We start from the raw sequence: 19,178 nt of genomic DNA, 5'->3' as shown, positions 1-19,178 counted from the left end.
AACACCATGACCGGGCATGCAAATCTCAATCCCTCCTGTGCTTGGTGCAGGAACAGCACAGGCGTGAGGAAATGGGAATGGTCATAGAGCTTTGTGCAGCAGTGGTGGCCTGTGTCTGATAGCCTCAGGCACTTGGGCAGGGCTGTGAGGAGCTTGAGCCTGGCCCTTCTGCAGCATCTCTGGGCACCGGGGGGAAGGGGGAGGGTCTGGCATGGGATTCAGGGACATGAGTAGGGTTGGAGGAACCTGTTGGCAGGGAGGGAGAGGCTGGACTGTGTGTACCTTTGGGGCTTGGACAAAGCAGCCAGGAATCCAAACCAAGCCCTGACTCTAAAAGAAATACTGTTTTGTTAAAAAGTAGCATGGCAGTGACAGTCTAGTACCTAACTGATTGTGGTCCTCAAGCAAGCCAGCCCTCAGTGTAATGTGTTCCTCAAGCACACAGATATAATTAACAAATGTTCCTTTGTACCTCAGCCAGCACTGGAGGTACCTAACTGTGGATATTGTTTCTGTAAGAAACACCAAATAAATGTCCCTTTTCATTCCCAGAAGGAAGTAAAGAGCCATGAATACAAAAAGCATCAGGCTCAGCCACGTGTTAGCATATGCAATTGTCCTTTACAGTTTTGTAAGCTGGTGATAACTGGACTGGAGCCAATGGAGTTAAAACACCTGAGAGAAGAAATAGATTTCTAACTGGAAGGAAAAGGAGAATTCTCTGTGCATGACTGATTAGAAACATTTTTACTCAATGTGATTATTTCAGTATGTACAAGGAGTCATGAGACTTTTAAGGGAGATGTTGGCAGTTCTTTCAAATGTCTAATGGTCGAAGTTCAGAAAATTATACAAGCATTTTTCTAGAGTTGTCAAGCATCTTTGCATATTTTAGAGAAGCTGACAAAGAGAGAAGCTGAATCCCAAACATCCAACTCCTTATGAGGGTCTTCACATGCAGTACTTCCAGCAGGATAGCAGTGATACGAAAACACATCTTAGAGAATGAATGCTGTCAAAATTTAACTAATAGGTTTGAAAAACAACATGAAGAAATCACCGAGCCTGATGAGAATGGAAACCTCAATATAAAAATATGACAGATTAAAATTTTATTTGTTGGACTTGGTTTCTTTTTCCCTGAAGAAGGTATCTCCATCTATGGCCCTGACGTGTGCCAAGTTATTTTTATTACAGACATTTTCTTTATGGGGAGTAAGCTTCAGAAATGCAGAGGTAGTAAACCTATTGAAATTGTTTAATCCACTCACTAACATGAATGAGGACATCAGGGACTGCTGCTCTGGAAAGCCATCAGAATACAGGGGTTCTCTTCTTTTTTATGGCCTTACACAAATATAGGCTAATATACACCCATATTCTTACATAAATCTTGTCCAAAAGACTTCTAATCAGAAAAGAAAACAACAACCTTGGATTTCTCACACTATAAAATAGACCACCTTGGGAAAAAAACAATGCACTCACAGAGTGGTATGGTGTCTGTTAAGAGAGTTCCCATTAAGCAAGTGTTAGCTATTCAAACAATTAACTGAAATGGGACATTAAATCAGTGTCTGTTCCTTGTCACTGAACTCAGGGCTATAGCAGAGAAAGAAATAAGTTACAACAATTTTTAAAAGGAAAATAAATAAGAAATCACTGTCCCCCAGTCTGGATTATTCTCTTAGAAAGTGGCTCAAAATAGCTGTGGTTGCTTTTCCACATTGTCTCCCCAGTAATAGAATGCATGAGTAGCAGAACGTAAGAGACCCAAGATATGGACCAGAGGGGACTCTTAGATTTTCTGGCACTGTGTTTTTTGTAACAGCATTTATATTTGGCTAGATATATGCTATTTACTCTCTTTATATATGCCTTTTCATTTATTTGTGGCTAAGTGTAAAGTAAGAATTAATGCCATTGTTTTTAACATGCATATTTCAAGTGAGTAAAAGCTGTTCCTCAGTCTTATATGCCTAGGATTAATTGTTCTGTGATTAGTTGTGACTAAAACCAGAAGAATGATACATAAAATTACTCCTTTATTACAGCTATTACAATGCATTAACTGTATGCTAAGTGTTGACAGACTCAGACCCTGGCAGCCCTTCTTTTGGTTTTTCACAAAGAGTGCTGTCTCCAAACCAAAAAACAGAGCACACTGGAGCTGGTCAAAGAGGAACATGGGTGCCTGTGACAGGGAAATGACAAAATTCACATTTCCTTGGGACTTGAGAGAGGCAATACAACAGTAAAAGTCAACAGGATTTCAGGAAGACGAATTTCAGTTATCCAGAAGGTCATTAAGTAACATTTCCTGGAAGGCTGATCCAAGGAAAAAAAGGGAATTTAAAAAGAAATTATGTACCATGAAAGAAATTATACTAAAGGTGCAACTGCAAACTTTCCAGGTGGAGAAGATGGTCAGGAAGCGGAGTAAGTGATCAACTTGGTTATATCCCTTTGATCCCAAACATAGGAGGAAATTATACAGGAAGTAGAAAGTGTATCAGAGTACTAAGGACTTATTTTCAACAGCTCAGGGGAGCAACACCAGAAAGGCCAGTGAGATGTTAGTCCTAGCAACCATTGCTTGTGAAATCCTTCTGTCAGTGCCTTAGTAACAGGAAAACAGGGTTGGTGAACTCATCAATGGAAGAGCAACTATTATCAGATGACATTGAATGACAACTTATTTAATGTTTTTTGCTAAAATATGATTGACAGTGAAGATCCATAAGGAATGGATCCACAAAGGAATGGATCTATGCAAGGTGGTGTTTTCTTTAACAGGCTGGAAAATGGAATAGAAAGATTTCTGTGAAGCTGAGGAGGAATGCAAATAAGCTGGATTAGAAATAAAAATTATCTCCAGTGGTGTCCTTGATAAAATAAAGAAATGGTCTGTGGGGAAAATCATGGTAATTCCACAGGGACAAAATCGAAATACTGCGCTGGGAGGTGGGAGGGGAACTCATCAGTTTAAAAAAAAAAAAAAAAAAAAAACAAAACAGAATAAGTAACTCTGATGTAGAAAGAAGTACAAAGCTTACAATGAAACCAACAATAATGTATTGTTGCTGAAATAGGAAAACACAGTATAGATACAGGTGTATAATCTGTAAATACATGAAGTATACTGATGCATTATTTAGCACTAGGGTCTCAAATGGGGGACTGTGTTTGTTGCAGGATGTTGAGAGGCTGGAGGAAAGCCATGAAAATTATTAAAATTTTAGAAACCATGGAAGCAAAGATAGGGAAAAAGTGGGATCTTTTAGCATAAAAGGGAATGACTTTGTACAGGAAGGAAGGACCAGGACAGTTTTCAACTACATAAATAGCTGCTACAAAGAGTTAGGGAGTAATCTATTCTCTGTGCTCCTTTGGTGGGGCAAGATATGGGAGAATTTTAATGTTAAGGATCTACAGTACTGGAATAGGCAGCTTGTCGCAGCTCCACAATTTAGTTCTCTGACAACAGACTAGATGAATACTCATCAGGAATTACCTACAAAAGCTGACCTTGCCCTGAATGAGTGACATTCTACTTGATGCTTCAAGGATGACTCCAGACTTACAGTATTTTGATAGGAGTGGATTCTTGACCTCCCCAGGGTCAAAGAATCCCACTGCATTCCCCAGGTCTCCAAGTGCCAGGCAGACTCATAAATGGCACTAGCTAATCCTACAGCAGCCAAAGGTGTGTTGTGCTCTTCTGCTCTTAGTGAACTCTTCAGGATTACATACAGGTAGCAGAACTGCAATCAGAGAGTGGAAGACTGATTCCCATGGATTAAATTTGTCTCACCCAGTTCATCATTTCCCTGTTGCTTGACACCACATTTTTAAAGTTGACAGCTGAACAAACACTCATGACACCCCCAGTTTCAGGGAGCAGCAGGGGTGAGGCTAGGAGGTGAGTGTGACAGCCAGATGGTCAGCCAGCAATCTCACTGGCAAGGGGTGCAGTACTGTAGCACCCAAAAACAATGAGCAGAGAAGGTCCTGTGACAGTAACTAAGGTTTGTCAAGTTTGTAGTGATGAGGCAATGCCAAAGTCAAGCCAGGATATCAAGTCTGCAAGCCAGAGCCAGTATCCAGATCAGCGAGGCACATGGCCAGGCACAGGGACCATGGCTGAGTGTCTTAGCTTGAACAGAACTCCTAAGTCAAGGGGACCAGACCCCCATTTCCCACAGCTTTTTCTCATCCATTTCTTTCCCCAGCAGGGTTCCAAGGTTCTGCAATGGCACCAGATCTGAGCTGGCCTCAAGCACCAGGTGCCAAATGGCTGGGTAGGGCAATGCTTTTACAATACAGACAAAAGCATTTGCCACAGCACCAAAAGACCAAATTCCCCAACACTCCCCCAGAATGACAGATCCATATTGCATTTTAAAGGACAGCCATGTGCTGATGTAAGAAAGGCCACTAATAAGCTACAGCCCCAGGGGAAAAAAATTCCAAGTACATATTTTCAACATGAGTGACTGGTTTTAACAAAGTCATACTCTCAAGGCTATTGCCATAAGAAATGAGGGGATGTTGTTTGTTTTGGTTTGTGGTTTTTGTTTGTTTTGTTTTGTTTTGTTTTGCTTTAAAGGGCAGATTAGAAGTGACATTTCTGATACTCTCATTTCTGGCTCCTGTAGGCTCCAGAGATCAGATCTACTAATGACAACTCTCCTTCCAAAACATTTTGTAGAATCCAGTGCTACACCCATAATCTCCCTGAGTGTAACTGAGGTCGTTACCACTTTTTATTGCTGCAGCCCCCTGTCCCCATTAGACTCTCCTGCACCAATGAACCACCCAAGAATCTGGCCCAAACTGTTAAGTGTTTTATTTGTGTTTTACAGTCACTATATTGAAACAAAAGCTTTTTCTCTGTTTAACTGTGAGGAAAGTATGTTTGGCAACACTCGAGCCATCAAGCTGAAGTGTTTGACTATAGCCCTGGTGACACAGTTGGCTCATGTACATGAGGAAGTGACAGCATCAGCTAAGTCCAACCACTGACCCTACTAACAAGTCTTACAGTTTTGGAGACTGTACTTACTTGATCATCTTTGTCATATACTTTCACTGATTCATGGGTTATAGACTATGAGGTAGTGTCTCTGCTTTCTGAATCAAATTAGCCATTGGAGTGGCTGAGCCAGATGCTTACTAAAAGCATCTACTTAATTCTGGTGGTTAATCTCTTTGAGTACCGCCCTGCTCATCGTACAGCCTGTTTTCTTTTCCTTCAAGGATGTTTATGAAGAGCTGCTTCTTCTGGCCAGGAAAAGAGCAGTTGTACAAAAATCCCTATGGCTTGGGTAGAAGGGCGTGCTTTGCAGTCATGCTTTGCCTTTCACACTAGGCTATTAAACTCACTGAGTCAAACAGGGAAAGATGTTTCATCAGGCTTAAAGAAAGTTCCCGTAACCACTTCAGGATGAGCACTGTTTTGGCCACTGTGAGAACAAGAACTGAGGGGCAGAAAGAAGGTAAAGGAAGATATACAGGAGAAAACTGATTAACCAGAATGGAGTTCCTATGACACAGATGCAGGGACCTCATCTTAAATTATGCATATGCTTTATTCTCCCTGATGGCATCTGAACCAAGATTCATTTAAATGCAAACTTGTATCAGGTCAGATACTGGCTTTTTGCAGAATTGGACAGGGACTTCCAGGACAGAGTCTCTGGAGTGGCCTCAAGCTACGTGGAATAAAGTTTATTTTTTTTCCATTCTGAACATCACCTCTCCTTTGAACACCTAGGGATGTTTCTGGTTGCCTGTTGGCAAAATGGCACTGGAAAGAAATTTGTTAAATTAGCACTTCTTGCTGCCAGAAACATTTTGACTGCAAGGTGGGAATGTGAGAAACCTCCCACTCTGCACATGGGGTACACATTCGGCTGCTACGCTCCACTGGAAAGAATCTGCTATAATTTCAAACAGAAACCACAGAGGTCTGACAAAGCCTGTAGGAGGCTCCTGGAACTTTAACCAAATTGTTACTGTATTTCTAAGCTGTTGGACTATTCCTGTCAGCCTGCATTACTTGTCTACTTTATCCAACCAAACTTCCCATTGACTAGAAAGTGATGGCCAGCAATGCACAGTGTGACAGTGTAAAGGACAAGATCTCTACAGAAAAGGGTATTTAGATTTTTTTGATGGTCTCGGTTTTTCCAAACAGGATTTCACACCCACATTTTTACCATGGTTTTCTTTTTGGCAGATTTCAGGCAGCTGCAAATTCACCCAGGGAAATGGAGTCCTCATTAAAATTAGGAATCAAATTATCGGCTACAAATAATGAGGTTAGGTGCACAATCTTTTTCATTATAAGACAGCAAGGTATCACCTTTTAGATTCATTTCCAAGTGCCTCAGTCTTCAACACAGCTGGAACAGTCAGACTTGCTCTTTGGGTTCTGGTGGCTGTACATGTTTAGGGAAGAATTGCAGGCCTGGATTCTACATCGCACCTGTTGTAGCAAATGCAGATTTATCACTTCCTGAGCAACATGAGCTTTGAATCAGATTCTCTCTCAAGTTCATTAGAGCAGTGATCAACAAAAATTACAGTAATCAAAACACTGTTTGGCAGGCTGAATCAAAAGTAATAAGTAACATAGTCACCTAATTTCATCAATATGAACTTCAGTGTAGTCGTTTAAAAACTGAGCCTATGAACCATAAGGTTGGAAACAAACTCCAGTCAATGGAAAGACATTCACTAAGCTAAATGGCTCTGTATCAAGCTTTTACTGGAGAGAGCTATAAAATATTTCCTCCAGAAGTTCTGCAGGCTATTTTAGTCTATCCAAGCTGTAGGGAAGGAAGCTAGAAAACAATAGCTGGCCAGACCAGGAGAAGATACATAAATATGGGCAACTGAAATATAGCAAGTTAAAATCTCATTGGTATATAGCCAAAGTATGATCAGTATGCTTAACTGTAGCTTGAAGATTGCTTTCTAGTGGCTGTTCAGTTATACTGATTCCTAACTCTGCAAGTTCTGCAAGGTGTGTAGCGTTTCTTAAAAGTAATTTAAAATGAACCCTAGGTGAAGTATTGGTAAAACAGCAAATTAAAGCTGGAGTTCTAAGAAGATTTTAAGAATAAAGTATGAAGCATAAGGCATCCCATTCCTGTTAAAAGGAGAGTTTTTATTTTTAGTCTTTCAAAAAGAGCAGTCAATTAGCCTGCCCAAAAGATGTTTGTACTTTTGAATCTGAATATCAGCACACTATATATTTCTAGTTAATTTGTTACATAACGTAATTTATTGTATTAATAAAACACAAAGCATTCAAATCAACTTGCACAACGTCTGAGTGTGAGCGATTCACTCTTTCAGTCTGTTGAGTTTGAATCTTGTTTTAACACTGGCCACATCTTTTTTTCAGCTAGAATAGCAGTGGTTTTTACTGCTGTGTTAATTATGTGAGCCTTTAAAGTGTGGTTTGGAAAACATTACACATCTATATTTGTGTAAATTAGGGGATTAATAAAAAGACCTGTTTTTTCCTTGTTTTTAAATGGAGACCTTGAAAGGAGTGTGCGTGCATGAGATGAAGCTGAACCAGCACTGGTGTGTGTCTGTGTACATTCCTCTCAGTCCTCTTTCCCATATCCTTCTGCTCAGCAAAGCACAGATAATGTTGCGAGCCTTATGGGTTACAGCTGGGTCACAGGTTACGTTCTCACTCCCTTGCAGGACCCTATCCTCCAAGCTAAAACCTAGATCTCCAATGCTAAAAAAAAGAACATATATGTACCAACATATGCACTAAACATATGCCTAAACAAAAATAATAGCTTTCTGCCTCTTTATCATTCAAATAAAGATTGCTTGCCTTACTGGAAGCCAAAACAGAAACTGTGCTTTAGTCAAATAAAAGTTACCAAGCTCAACAGGGCCACTGAGTAAAATTTAATGACCTGTGACTTAGAGGTTACACCATGTGATCTAGTCCCTTTTGGCCTCCAGCTCCACAAACCTAAATGGAATTTAAGTGTTGTGGGGTTTTTGGTTTTGTTTTGTTTTGTTTTGTTTTTAATTAGAACATTGGTGAGAGTGAAGGGGCCTATCTAGCTTCAGCCGCATGTAGGTGTGGATGAATGGCTGTATTTTTGTTGGGTGAAAGACTGCCCTTCTGCATTGCATTTGGCTTCATTTTTGAGCTGGCTGGATATCCATTCCAAATACAAATTGGCCCAGAATTAATTTCCACTTCCTATCCTTCCTTTTGCTGAAACAAATATAACCCAGGATTCATCCCGAAGAATTCCTGACTTTGTGGGCAGTGTTGCAAAACTATTCGCTAAACAAAGAGCATAGCACATAAGGATCATGCAAGATGCATCCAGAAATTCTTTGGTGCAATAATCTGACTCAATACCTCCAGTTAAGAAAGTTAATAATTATTTCCAAGTAACTTCTGCCAGACAGCTGTGCAATTGCTTAATCACTTATGTGCTGACTCAGGAGTGAGACCTGAGAGGTATTACAAAGATCCCTACAGAGAAGAGCATGAAAATAAATCAAAGCAGATATCGAAATTCACATTGTCATAGTTCAAAATGTATCTTCCAGGTCAAACTGACAGAGCAGAAACCCTGGCAATAATGAACTTGGGCTTTTAATAGCCATCACAATTCAGCATCGTACCTGGGTCTAGTCAGTTCTTGAAATCTTATTTCCAATTACTTTGCTCAAAGACTGAGTAGGACTTACTATATGACAATCATTAAGCATCTAACTTGGCCGTAAGGCAAAATTTGCCTAATACAAAGGCAAAGAAGCTAATGGGATACTTTATTTATGGAGCTGATCATTCATCACAGTTCCACCTACTTAGCAACAAGTGAAGAAAATGTTTGAAGATTTGTTATCCACTTGTTTGAAGACTTGTTATCCACTTGTTATGTGCTTGTTATCCATTCAAATGTTTGAAGACTTATTATCTATTTGAAGACTTGGTGGATAACATATGTGCCAATACAATACATGTTCTCTACAGAATACTCTACACTGAAAACTTCTGTGTTAAAACTACTACTGTACCACTGAGGATGACATAAGCAACACCTAGTGCTTTCTTCCTCATTCTAAAATTAAGCCAGGTCGTGTTTTAAAAATCTTCGCTGGAATTATCAGGCCTCCCTTCAGGACTGAGACCTGTAATTCAAACAGAGTACCTTGCATTTGCTCTTTGCTTTTTTTCGGGTGGAAATAAAGAGCAATTGGAAAACAAACAAGATCTGACAGAGATATAAGGCAACTCTAGTTTTTAGTATTAAGGGCTTGCTAAAGCTTTCAGTGTTCTGAGTATTATTATTAACTCATAGAGAAAAAGAATTGGAAATCATGGCATAGAAAAGTTGAAGTTTGGGAAGCTTAGAAATTTCTACTACTTGCAAAAAACACATGCTTACATCCTGGCTGCAGCATACCAATTCGTGAATTAGCTGGGTGCAAGCCAGTTCATTATCTTCTTCACTGCTAACACTGAGTAACAGTAAGAAGCAAATATCCTTCCATTCCCTGATTTTCATCTCCAGGCTATCTTTCCTTTCTTCTTGCACTAGTATCTCCTTCTATGCCAGTAACTGGCACATCCCCCTTCCTGCACTCTTCTTCCTATGTCATGAATGGAGAACCTTCTTTATTCTGCAGTCTGCCCACCAAGTTGGGTAGCTACATTTGCAGTTCCCCTTTTAAGTGACTAACAACCCTATTCTTTGTGAAAAAAACTATCTTAACAATACTGCTTTTATTGTTCATTAAATCCATCTTCCTTGCCCAGGGCAGATACAGCATTCCTGCCATGACTAGCTTGCCTGCTTATACATAAGGAATTTGCATCCTGTTCTGTGCTGTGGTCTCCAGTGCTACTCTCTGTCAGAAGAAAAGGTTTTCCTAATGCCCAACCTGAATGTCCTTACTGATGTTTAAGCTCAGTGTTTCCCTTTCTAGTCACCTCAGGCAGAGGCAGTTGATCTTTATCCTGTATGTATGTATCTGATGGATCCTGCATAACATCCCATCTTTCACTTGACCCACTGAATATCATGTCATTTTTTCCAGACCATTTCTGCAATTTGTTGGAATTGTTTAGCCCTCCCAGCAGCATACATCCTCTGCCACAGCTGCCAACTTGCTTTCACTTAAACATATACTTTTTAGTCTTGCAAAGTGCTTTTGGATATCTTGAATAGTTCTGGTTCCAGGACAGACCCCTCTCAAAGCCCACTCAGTACATTTTTCTAATTTTGACAGTCAAACACTGAAAACTACTCTGCAAGTGTAGTTTTCTATTAGTGAACCTTCTGTGCAAGGCTGCTGACCTTAACAGGTCATTTTGACAGATATTTGAGACAACTGTAATTGCAACTTTACTCCAAAAACAAAACTTGTATTTATTTTCAAGAAACTGCTAACAATACCCTGTCTTCAAAACTAACTGATAACATATTAAATGTTTAAATGAATGCCAGTTTAACTTCAGTAGTTATTTGACAAAGCTGTTGAGGATCCTCAGAGGATCATTGAGGTTGGTGGGTTACTGGTCTACAAGATATGGTATATCTGTAATTTGCAATATGGATAAATAACATGTGACTAATGATTTCATTTTTAAGAGTGCTCAGAGGGTAAGCTAGAGACCTGATTTTCAAGGTTACAACAGAGACTGATAAAAAATTGCAAAAATAAAACCCCTATATTCTGTTAAAAATCAGACTCACAGTGTCGTTAAACATTAATAGACTTTTACCCATAACATTTGGCAAAAATATGTAGCAGCTTCTATATATGTTACAAAATAACTCTTGATATATGTGCAGAAACATATTTTATCCTTAATTTAAAAACCATATGTTGTTTTGCATAGCCCTTTCCACTCACTCTTGTGAATATTACAAGAGACAATATATGCTATTTGAATCAGAATTTCACTACAGAACAGTGTGACACTTTCATAAGTAGATTTTTTTCCCCCTCACAATATACATTGCCTATTAAGAAGTGTTTTCCAGAAATATCAGCCCTTACAGCCTTCATCTACAGACAGTTTTAAAAACAATAAAGTGAATGGTATAGCATAGTGAAATAATAATAATGATACTGCAGTTGCAAGTATGAAAAATGGGATTAGTAATTTTTTTAGGAGTCAAAGTAAACTGCACTGGAAAGAAGATTGGAAAATAACCCAGATGGTCCAGCTGGATTGAATAGATGATCTTCATCTGAAGACTCCAGCAGTACTTTTTCTGTGAAGTAGGTTAGCTGGAAAGTACTGAGATGCTGTGGTGACCACTGTAGCATAAAGCCTTACCTCAGACAGAGAGACTTTGTATAAGCATCTTCTGGATGGTGTAAATTAATTAGGATCATATGTTCAATGTGTTTCAGTAAAATAGCTCCTTGTGAGGCCAGCAGCTGTAAGGTTAGTGGTCTTAGAGCCCTAAATGACCTTTGGAAGTGGCAATAATTTATATACTTTCTAAAAAGCATTGCACACTTATTCAAAACATAAATAGATTTGGGCTTAAGCAAATTCTTAAATATAGACTAAAAGAACTACCAGCTCCATTTTCTTTTCTTAGCAGCAACAGTCTTTCCTACATACTGGAAAGTTTTTAGTTTTTGTTTTATCTAAAAGGCTGAATGTGTAATGTGTAATGTTTTCTTTCAAGTGATTTGTAGGAAAGATTTGAACTTTTTATATGGAGGCTGATTTCTGGTCCTGCAACTGTCTTCCCAAGGCTTTAAGGAATAAACTGTAGCTCTTTAATAGTGTGCAGAGGTATTACCAGCCCCCAACTTCCTTGGAATTGTGATAGGTCATGGGCATGCAATGCACAGGCTCTTCAGGGATCCTGTCACCACTGAATGTTGGTGAAAATGCTGAAGTCCTCTTCTTTGAAGGGGTGGATGGATTAGATTTCAAAAAGAAGCTGGTTTGTCTTTGCTAGAGGGAGTCTTCCAGAAGAGTAGTCCTTCAAAGGCTTTTGCTGTTTATTGTATGAAACTGCCACCATGGTTCATTGTCCATAGAACTCTTCTCACTTCAGCTCTCTACTCTCTTCCTGCCTCCCAAGTCTTGGTATTTATTTCTTTTTATGTCTTTAGTGCAAATGGAAATGTTATGCTCTAAATTTCCTTATTTCAAAATTTCTGGTAGAGTAACGTTAGAGACGAGACTGGAATTACAAAGTAGTCAGGAGTTCTGGTCTCTCTCTGTTCTCTGCAGGTGCTGCATCCATCAATAACTACAGAAGAAGACAAGACATGAAGCGCAATTGCCAGGGAAGGACTCCTCCCACTTAGCAAATAGGAGACATAAGAGGTTTTCAGGTTCATTACTGCCATCCTGCCAAACTGTAGAACCTTTGCCCTTGGAAGTAGACCCATTACAGAGAAAATATCTGAACTGCTTTCATGGCAGGAAAGAATGTCTCTCATCTCATACTTTGGTGTGATATCTGGTATCTCTATTTGTCTAAAGATGCAGAGTTGGTAGGAGATATTGTTGGCAGGTATTAAAGAAGTTCTCCTTCTCCAGAGGGAAACATCAAGGGATGTCACAACATGTGGTAGATTTGTGCAGATGTCTCTTAGCAGGGCTGGATGTCATGGGTTTGTAGCAAATACAAAAAAGAGAACCTGTACTGACAGAATTGTAGTAGAGTTGTGCTATCTCTCCGTGGTGTAAGTTACCATCTTATATTTTGTTTCAGTTTTTGATGGTGGTGACATTAGTACCATGAGTAGGTCTTCTCTGTAGAGCAATCTCAAAAAAACACCCAAGCTGAAAAAAAAAACAAACCAAGAGCCATTCAGCCCTGTACTAATGGGAAGTTTTTGGGGGTGATATTTCAAGTTCTAGCTTATATTATTTTTCTATAGTTTGTATATTACTGAAACGATTTGCTTTCATTACCTATATCCTTTCATCCTGTGCCATTTGAATACAAGTTTGTGCATGCATTTCCATGCTCCCTCCTTGCAGTCCTTCAGGGAGAGTTGGATGTATTCCTGCCTCTTGCCTTCCCAGAAAACAATTCAGTCTCATAACGATGTTTAATTTTTGGTGGACAGCAGCTTAGCCAGTGCTAAAATGTATGGACAATCAGGAATTTAGTGGTTAAAGGAGGGATGGTACCTTCAGTTTGTCACCAGCCAGCCATTGGTGCTCACCCCTGAGGCAGCATGTACTCCATCCAAGGATATAACAGCAGCTGTGGATGTGTACATTATGTCAGTGGGCAATAATGAATCAGATCCTGGGTCCATCCTGGGGGTCCAGTCAAAAGCAGTAAGAGACAGGGCCAGAGACAGAGCTGGAGGCAAGCTACAGTATGGGTCTGAGAGGCAAGAAGACAAACTGCCTACACAAAGGTCCAAGGTGCAGCCAAAGATATCCAGAAGCAGGACTGGAGCCTGAAACATCCATGATGCTGCTCAGGCAGGATCTGGGTGCTCAGGCCTGAGCAGAAATGGGTCTCTTGTACCACAGGCAGAGGTGTGTGTGGAGATCCTACTGGGAGATGGTCAGGGAGATTGAGGTTTGTTGGTGCCCAGCTGGAGTATCGAACTAGGATATGCTCAGTGATGCCATACTTTGGAAAAGCGGGGTAATAGCTAAACTCCAGCTCACAGAGACACAGCAGGCAGTATTCAACTTTCACAGAATCCCACTATAACTCACAGCTACCTAAATATGGACATCCAAAATACAGAGGCATAACAAACTAATGGACACAGTGGTAAACCTTGGTGCTGGATGTCTTGACGACCAAATGAAAGGTAAACTAGAGACATTGACATTACAGATTACTGAGATCCACTTTCCAGTTCTGGCATAGAAATAGCTCTCCTTCCCATATTTCTTACTGATTTTCGTTCTATTATCCTATTTGAAATGGACCCAAGCTTCCAAAAATGTAACTGAGTCTCAAAACCAATATGAACGTCTTTACTTCTAAAGCTCCCATTTTTCCTCGTCAGCTTCCTCTGTGTAAGTACAGGTGCTTTCATGTTCTTCCCTTTTCTGCCACCATTCTGATTTCTTGTAAATCAAGGGCATTTTCCAGGGTGAACAGTAGTTTCCTCATCACCTATGGGAATGGTGAGTATCAAAGCTGGCTTAATGAAACATAGAAAATCAGAGAATTTCCTTCTATCTCCCAAACAAGATGTGATGCCAAAAGTAATACATGGACAATGCAGTACTTCTGAAACATGGCTCACTTTGATGTGTGACACAAAAGATAATATCTTTTAAAGTAGCAAAACACAGATAAGATTCATTTGCTCATTTCTTGGGAACTAGCGTTTCACAGACAAGAAAAGTTATGTTAAGGTTTGTGAGTGCTCTGGGATAAGGTCAACACTCCCACCTACTGGTCTCATCTAAGAAAGTTTTATTCCTTTTCCTCTTTTTCTTTTTTTTTCTCTTTTCTCACCCATTTCACCATTTAAAAAAATTTTCTTTTTCTTTTTCTGTTTCTTTTCCTTTCTCTGTTCCTGTTTCTCTCTTTTCCTTTATGTATTTGTTTTCCTATTTTTCTTTCCTTTTTCAGATCGAAACTTCTATTTTCCATCAAAGATTCTACAGATTGACACAGATAGAAATAACTGCGCCAGCCAAGACATGATGTTGGAAAATACACATCCTCAGAATGACATATTTGTTCTTTTCTGGCACTTGTGAAACAACCTGAGGTGCCTTGCTGTTGTGAGTGGAGCAGCTTACACCCAATCACTGCATTCTGGTAGAACAAGTAATAATGCAGAACTGACACTGTCTTCAAAATCTAGCAAATCACCATTTGGATAAATTTGTTTTCAAAATCACTCCATTGTACTGAAAATCCTGCTTGCCACTCCCTGTAAGTAAGATAAACAGTATAATTTGGGGAATTTATTTATTGTTATGCAGTGACAGTCAGGATCCCCGTGTTTTCTGGTTCATGATTCCACATGGATCTCATTTGTTCCTAAGGATCAGGACAATTTACAACTTTGAGCAACACACTCTGCCGGAGAAAGTGTGTCGTCAGAATGCTGACTCCAAGCAATTTCATTTACTTAATTGACTCCTGGGACTTTGTTTTGTTTTGCAAGTAGATACTTGAAAATGTAAATGTGTGCTATAAATACTGTGAGGCCCCGTAGAAATTATTTGCTCCAGTTCTCTCAGAATCATCTGCTTTGCACACTTGCACATTCGTAATGGTGCTAGCTGTCCCAACTGCAAGACAATGAGTAATTCTTTCTAAGAAGCTCAGCTCAGCAGAAATCCATTTTGCCAAGTAATCCTGACATATGCAGGATATCTCCCACACACCTTCCTATGTACTGGTCTTATTTTTTGCGTACGGTAATTCTTCTGTGTTTTGACTTTCTTCACTTTTGGTCTGAAAGCCAATAAAAATACTGACATACATGAGGGAAACATAGTATTTTACCTCAAAGGATTTCAACTATTTTCACTCTTATTTCCTCATTTTTGTGACTCTTAGAAGACTACAACTTATTGCTAGAAATGTGAGGGGAGACACAGAAACATCATTTTAAAAAACCCTCCAAATCTCTTTCTTATAATTTAAAAGTAACTTCTATAAATGGATCTCCATGATTATTTGTGTTACATTAGTGCCTATGGGCTCCAACCAGGAAGCACATGGGGATAAAATGACTTGCCCATATTTGAGTTGCAGCCAGAGCCAAACCAGTGACTGAACCCACAGCTCAGTCTTAGACTTATAGCCAATCGTGTGGACTGTGCCACTCCTCTCCCAGCCAAGAAGCACGTTTCCAGAAGCCTTAATAGCTGGCTGCGTGAAATTAGCCACACTTTGGTTAATGAACATGAACTCAGAGCAGAGTGCTGCTGCCTGATAAACTATTTCATTTAGAATACTTAAGTGCCTGTACAAGTTGGATTAATCACCTAAGAGTCAGATTTTCAGTTCTTTAAGCATCTAGATGCAGAAAAGATCATTGACTGGGGTTTTCAGAAGTGCCTCCCTGTTTTACTCCTCTGGGATATACATCCAGTAGGTTTGGGCAGCTCAGTACTTTTCATTGCCTGACTGGAGTTCTCACTGTGAAGAGAGCAAAAAGGAGGCCTCCATATCATAAATATGGTTTACACCCAGTGCCAAGTGATAGTGGGGCTTCTGCCTACCTCCCCATCTCCTTTACCTTGGAGTTGTCCTAAACGCTAGCTTTGATAGAATTGTGAAGATCCATATTTTGGCCAGGTTAAGCTGTCTACAGCGTGGACTTCTCTGATGTGCTTTTAATTTTATCATGCCTGTTTTCTAACCTCCTGTTTCCCATGGAACTGCACTGACTCACGGGATGGAACAGTCAGGCTGCTTTGCTCCTGCCTCCTCCAAAGTTCTGGTTTTGTTTTCAATGTCTTGAATAAATACTATGAACAGGATGTGACATACATCCACCCTAGCTTCCCATTGCCAGCTGTAGGAACTGAAGACACACACATGCTGCAGGGAGTGCTCAGGGATACACAGGGACACACTTCTTGTCAAAATGCAAGCGCCTTTGGTGACAATGCTCATGCAGGTACAATGTCACAGTCTAACACGGACTTACTCTCTCATTTTCACTTTTACAAGAAAGGAGATATAAGCTTACCATTGTCTATGCTGTGATAGTATGGCTTCTTCCTACTGGAGTATTAATTTTGTTCTGATGCAACAGTATTGTGAACTGTTCTTTCACAGCCTTGCTGCCTTTAGTAACTGTTTAGGCACCAGACTTCTAGTGGCCCAGTACAAGTGGTAGTATGGGTCTACCAAAAATCTCTTGATTGAACATTAAAAAATATCAGTAAAATAAAAGTATTCAACCTTCTCAACAAGCAAGACTTTACTCACCTCTGCCAGTGTTGGTAAGTCTGCTGGTTTGTATGAAGTGTGTGTAACTCTTCATCCCTGTTGGGTGCTGTGGGTTCCGTTTGCTGAGCCTGCCCAAGAGCAGGGAGGCTGTAGGAATAGCATGTGGGTTGTAAAGTGCTCCAGGATGAAAGATATCTTGAAGGCAAAATATTTTGTTTTATTGGATAGTCTTCCAGCTGCATTAATAAAATATTGGTTAGCAATGTTTATATATATGAGATTTATCATGGTAAGATTAATTCCAAACTTAGATTTATTGTGCAAGAAAATGAAGAAAAATCAGTCATGCTGTCAGTTCAAATTCATTTCCTAGCACTTTTTCTTCTGAACCAGACAGACCCCTGGAAATACACATCACTTAACCAGAAATGTCCTTCAAACTTAGCCCTAATGCCAGTTTGAGGCTCAGTATCATCAACTAGTTTTTTGATGCTGTGCAAAACTCCAGTATTTCTGGCCCAGCTGAAAGGGAATCCCTGGCCTTTTTCAAAAGAAAGAAGCAATGTTCTCTTGTTTAAAGAAACACATTAAAATCCCTAAGCATGGGCTGTTGCTGTAAGGTTCACCTCCCTACACTTCTGCTGTACAACCTTTTAGCTCAGTACTTTGAAAAAGAAATATATATTGAGATGTGGATATTCCGCTGTAAACCTTTCTTAGTGAAGCCTCAAGATTTTTTTCATTTAACTGCCAAAACCCAGGAAAAAGTTTCCCATTTCAAGGAAATCCAGACTTTACTGTAAAAGCATGCACAGTTGTGTGTCACAAACAACTTTGACTTAGGTATTCATTGACTTTTTGGAATAATTGATGCACTTGAGGTTCTAGGTGAAATATAGAGATTTTTAAAGGCTGCATTTTTTATTTTCATATCTCTCTTGGTTTCAGTGAATCTAACTCACTACATTTTTAATTTTGGATTTTAGGTATAACTACTGGAGCTATCTGGAGGTGGCAAGTCAATTGCCATTGAAATGCTAAAGCAACCCAGATGGAAAAAACTGAACCCATGTTTGAAAATATTATTCTTTATTTTAAATCTGCGCAGTTCTAAACCCACCAACTTTGACTGCCTATATTCTTTGAAAATGTTAAATTAGTCAAAAAATATTAGAGACAGTGAAGTTAATTGCTGGAACTGACTCATATGAAATTGTTTAGTCTTGAATCTGACAAGGATGTACATCAGTTTTTGGTAAACAAACATGGGGATAATATTTCTAGACAGGATATGTCAAGTTTTATGCATGCGGGCGTCTGCGAGGGCTCATTTGTCAAACTGACGAAGGTGTAAAAGGTTTTAATGACCTCCTAAATCTCCTTCCCTGACTGTCGTGGTGAGATGCCTTCCAAGGTCAGTAACCCAAATAAGCAGGTTCACTTGTATTGTAAACAATCATAGATCAGACTGAATTATAATTGCTGGTGGACCCCAGAGCACAGAGAGCTATATATATCACAGCACTTTCTTGTCAGGGCAGTACAGGTCAACTGTGTTTGTTCATGGACATTCTAGGCTTTGGTTTTCCTGAGCCTCTGCATCTTTGACAGTGGTCCTGCTTTCCCATTGTATTTGCTGTCTGGACAGGATGTTCTACAAGAGGAAGTGCTCCTTGTGGAAAAGGCGTCAATTAGTTGTCCAACTGACCCTCATTTCTACTACCTCCCTCACAGGTATTAACATATACTAGATATGAGCTTACATTTGTTTTATTGCTTTGCCAAATGAGTAAAGCAGTAAGGCCTAAAAGTTGCTGACTAAAGCAGGCAATAATGCAAATTTCCATTTCCACAACATGTCGTCAGCTATTTGTGTTATACATAAGATAGTTTTTGAATGGAACAAACATTTAAAAGGTCATGGCTGGTCAACAAGGTTAATTAATTGCTGTGTTGGCAGGCAGCTTTGTTTGAGAAGTCTGTGATGCTGTAATCATTTGAGACTTTCAAGGTTTTGTTAAGGAAATGGGTCATTGAAAAATACAGGATTTTGCATAAAGGATCTGAAAAATAAAAAAGGGAGGAGAATCTTCTTAGCGATCGGGTGTAAACACCAGTTATCAGGAATATGGCACACTAAAACACATATATGTTTCGGGTACATTTCCTCAGAATAATCTATTCCAATTCATAGGAAAGCAAACATTAAAATACCACAGGCAGTTTTAAAAAGAGCTCTTGGTCCCTGGGCAGTCTTCTGGCAGGCAAGAGAAAGCTCTGCTTGATCACATAGCA

The sequence above is a fragment of the Pseudopipra pipra genome, chromosome 1 (genome assembly GCF_036250125.1).
Source record: "Pseudopipra pipra isolate bDixPip1 chromosome 1, bDixPip1.hap1, whole genome shotgun sequence".
NCBI lineage: Eukaryota > Metazoa > Chordata > Aves > Passeriformes > Pipridae > Pseudopipra > Pseudopipra pipra.
The sequence above is the reverse complement of the archived record's forward strand: the minus strand, read 5'-3'. Positions refer to the sequence as shown.